Below are 4101 nucleotides of genomic sequence, written 5' to 3'. Positions count from 1 at the left end.
GGAAATGGAAAAAAGAACACATTGACACCGGTGTGTCAGACCCACCATACTTGCTCCGGACATTGCGAGAGGGCTGTACAAGCAATGATCACACGCACGGCACAGCGGACACACTAGGAACCGCGGTGTTGGCCGTCGAATGGCGCTAGCTGCGCAGCATTTGTGCACCGCCGCCGTCAGTGTCAGCCAGTTTGCCGTGGCATACGGAGCTCCATCGCAGTCCTTAACACTGGTAGCATGCCGCGACAGCGTGGACGTGAACCGTATGTGCAGTTGACGGACTTTGAGCGAGGGCGTATAGTGGGCATGCGGGAGGCCGGGTGGACGTACCGCCGAATTGCTCAACACGTGGGGCGTGAGGTCTCCACAGTACATCGATGTTGTCGCCAGTGGTCGGCGGAAGGTGCACGTGCCCGTCGACCTGGGACCAGACAGCAGCGACGCACGGATGCACGCCAAGACCGTAGGATCCTACGCAGTGCCGTGGGGGACCGCACCGCCACTTCCCAGCAAATTAGGGACACTGTTGCTCCTGGGGTATCGGCGAGGACCATTCGCAACCGTCTCCATGAAGCTGGGCTACGGTCCCGCACACCGTTAGGCCGTCTTCCGCTCACGCCCCAACATCGTGCAGCCCGCCTCCAGTGGTGTCGCGACAGGCGTGAATGGAGGGACGAATGGAGACGTGTCGTCTTCAGCGATGGGAGTCGCTTCTGCCTTGGTGCCAATGATGGTCGTATGCGTGTTTGGCGCCGTGCAGGTGAGCGCCACAATCAGGACTGCATACGACCGAGGCACACAGGGCCAACACCCGGCATCATGGTGTGGGGAGCGACCTCCTACACTGGCCGTACACCACTGGTGATCGTCGAGGGGACACTGAATAGTACACGGTACATCCAAACCGTCATCGAACCCATCGTTCTACCATTCCTAGACCGGCAAGGGAACTAGCTGTTCCAACAGGACAATGCACATCCGCATGTATCCCGTGCCACCCAACGTGCTCTAGAAGGTGTAAGTCAACTACCCTGGCCAGCAAGATCTCCGGATCTGTCCCCCATTGAGCATGTTTGGGACTGGATGAAGCGTCGTCTCACGCGGTCTGCACGTCCAGCACGAACGCTGGTCCAACTGAGGCGCCAGGTGGAAATGGCATGGCAAGCCGTTCCACAGGACTACATCCAGCATCTCTACGATCGTCTCCATGGGAGAATAGCAGCCTGCATTGCTGCGAAAGGTGGATATACACTGTACTAGTGCCGACATTGTGCATGCTCTGTTGCCTGGTCTATGTGCCTGTGGTTCTGTCAGTGTGAACATGTGATGTATCTGACCCCAGGAAAGTGTCAATATAGTTTCCCCTTCCTGGGACAATGGATTCACGGTGTTCTTATTTCAATTTCCAGGAGTGTAGTTAAAGGCTACCCAGCCATTGACCTTCGTCTGTGCGAATGCGCACAGGTTGCCCGAACTCTTTCGGGAATCGCCAAAGCGTGCTCGAGTAATGAGTGAATGGGCATATGTCTATAAGGTACATTACTTTTGTAGAATTGTGGACAGTTGGGAATGTGAGTCTCATGGGAAGCGTGCAAGGGATAAGTCCCTGCAGTCGCGCTATTCATCTGTGTCCTCGATGGCTCAGATGGATAGAGTGTCTGCCATGTAAGCAGGAGGTCCCGGGTTCGAGTCCCGGTCGGGGCACACATTTTCAGCTGTCCACATCGAGGTATATCAACAACACCTGCCGGCAGCTAAGGGTTTCAGTTAATCATCATTTATTACAGTAGAATATTGCTGGTATCGAGAGGTTGAGGTAATGTGCCGCAATGGTTATGTAATTCAAGTACCATTATAGTGTTGTCCGACGAGTTGTAAGTTACTGTAATACCAAATGCATGAAAATCATCGCGTCCAGCGACTGTCCTATAAGGCTCTTAACCCTCAGTGTGTGGAGGGTATAATTCACGTTCTGGATGTGTTTTGTGGGTGTTTTTTGTCACATGAGTCGCGCTTACTGAATCGCGTTTCTTTAATCTTGATCCAGGACGCCTACTTCAATATTTATGATATCTCCAAAATCTGACTTCTAGGAAAAACAAAAGTTGTGTTCATCGGGCAGCATGCTGGTCCACTATTCAGGCATCCTACAATACTGCGAGGTAAAACGATCTTGTGTATGGGAGTATTTGCAACAGCGGGTTAAAGGAAGAACCATCAAGAGTTTGGTAGCTCTAGGAGATCTAATGATCAACGATTGGCTTCAGGTTGATAAGGCGTACCTGAAAATTCGTTTAGACTGTACTTCGTCAGTTGAGTCTGTTATCAACGCTGGTGGCTGTGTTATACGGTAATAGCATGGGGTCTACTGTGAGTAACTTTTTTCCGGTCTGTTCACAACGTAAATATCATACCATACTACCCAAGACTGAAGTCCCTGGATTATATAGATGGTAAGACAGGGATGTAGTCTGTTGCACCTACTGTTCAATCTCTACATCGAAGAAGCAATTACGGAAATGAAAGGAAGGTTTATAACACTGCAACCGGTTTTTACGTAGCCTGTGCAATCAAATACCAAATTTGGTTTATTACGTACTACGCCCCAACAGAACAATTAGTCCTGTCACGGAAAAGCCACGTATAACACTATCGTCTGCTACTGCTGTACCATAACCTTAAAGTTGGAGGCAGGTCGTGAAATAAAAACTATCTTGCTAAAGTAATTATGGTATGAAGCAACAGAGCAGTGTTAGCCCCTGAGAGGAATTTTGTTATGTTGACCGTGTAGTACCTAACGGAGGTGGCTTATCGGAAGTCAAAGTCGGAATTACGTAAATATTTAAACAGTAACAAACAATATTTTACCTATCTAAACTGTTCAAAGAATAAGAAAAACGGTCGCCAGACTACTTAGGCAAGAGAATGATTGACATTCTTGTTCAAGAAAATAAGTACGAGTAACTTTAACGGACAAACACAACCTATACTATGCCACACTCAAGTGCAATGAACTCTGGCACCTGAATACAGTATGTTCACATTAAGGTTGGAACTACCAGATCAGAAAAACTATGATAGATAACAGATAATAAAACACACAATTACCTTGAGGACTTAGTCAAACTGAATGGTCCCAATAATATTACTATCAATATTCCCTGTGAATCATAAAATAGGCATAGGTTCAATATTACATTTCAAACATTTTCCTAACTGACAAAAAATTGTAAATGTAATTCACTGCAAAATTATGAACTGGTCATGGGTTAAGTCTGTCTCGGCTAAATACTATTTAGAATGAAAGTTAAACGGAATTCACTAACAGATTACTTCTCACTGTTTTGATAAATAGTGGTATTTCCATTAATCGTTATCAAGCATGAGCACAATAGACAAACTGTTGATTCTGTTACACCATTAAAAAGCACTTTTAATACACAAGAGGAGCCTAATATTGCATGGAATTTCACTTGAATAACAAGAGTAACTGAAACTTGCTGTAATTAAGTAACTTTGTGCATTGGAACTACTTTCAGCGGGGGGGGGGGGGGGGGCCTTAATCAAGACCACTGTAGCAGAGCAAACTAAACACACTTTCAATACACTATAGAAACAAGTACTTAGCAAGCATGAACATATAACCTTCAACAGTATTAGTTCTCAACTCTTATTACTGCAGTAGAACACAACTTGATGTGGTTATAAGAAAATAGCTCACCTTTGTTTGATTTTCATCAGACTGCACTGTGATCTTTTACTAAGCAAAACTTTATAAGTCTCAGTTTTGAGAACTTTCACTTTAGAAGTTCGCAACAAAATTTTAATGAGCAGTTTTAACAGAAAAATTATTTTCGGCATGCATTATTTACTATATTACTCAGTTCTGCTAAAACTCTGAGCCTTAACGTTCTTTCAATAAGGACACTCGGTAATCACTTTAGCATGGGAAGGACCATAAGTCGTTGTGTGTCTGTGGGAAAAATATCAAGGTAGATATAAGAGTTCGAGTATAAGTTACCTTATATTTGTTGTGCACACTAAAACATCCAATGAGCTGATCCTTCACTGTACATTACTGTAGTGTTCCATTACAGTGAT

General features: G+C 45.5%; 1 non-coding gene across 1 annotated transcript; it reads left to right on the top strand.

The window, feature by feature from the left end:
- The first annotated feature begins 1630 nt into the window (after nucleotides 1-1630).
- On the top strand, nucleotides 1631-1704 carry Trnat-ugu (transfer RNA threonine (anticodon UGU)). The gene has a single exon. It is a non-coding gene; the product is annotated as a tRNA-Thr (tRNA).
- The last annotated feature ends 2397 nt before the right edge of the window (nucleotides 1705-4101 follow it).

Source organism: Schistocerca cancellata, chromosome 8 (assembly GCF_023864275.1).
Source record: "Schistocerca cancellata isolate TAMUIC-IGC-003103 chromosome 8, iqSchCanc2.1, whole genome shotgun sequence".
In the NCBI taxonomy this organism is placed as follows: Eukaryota; Metazoa; Arthropoda; class Insecta; order Orthoptera; family Acrididae; genus Schistocerca; species Schistocerca cancellata.
Note: the sequence above shows the minus strand (reverse complement) of the source record. Positions and strands in the feature narration are given on the sequence as shown.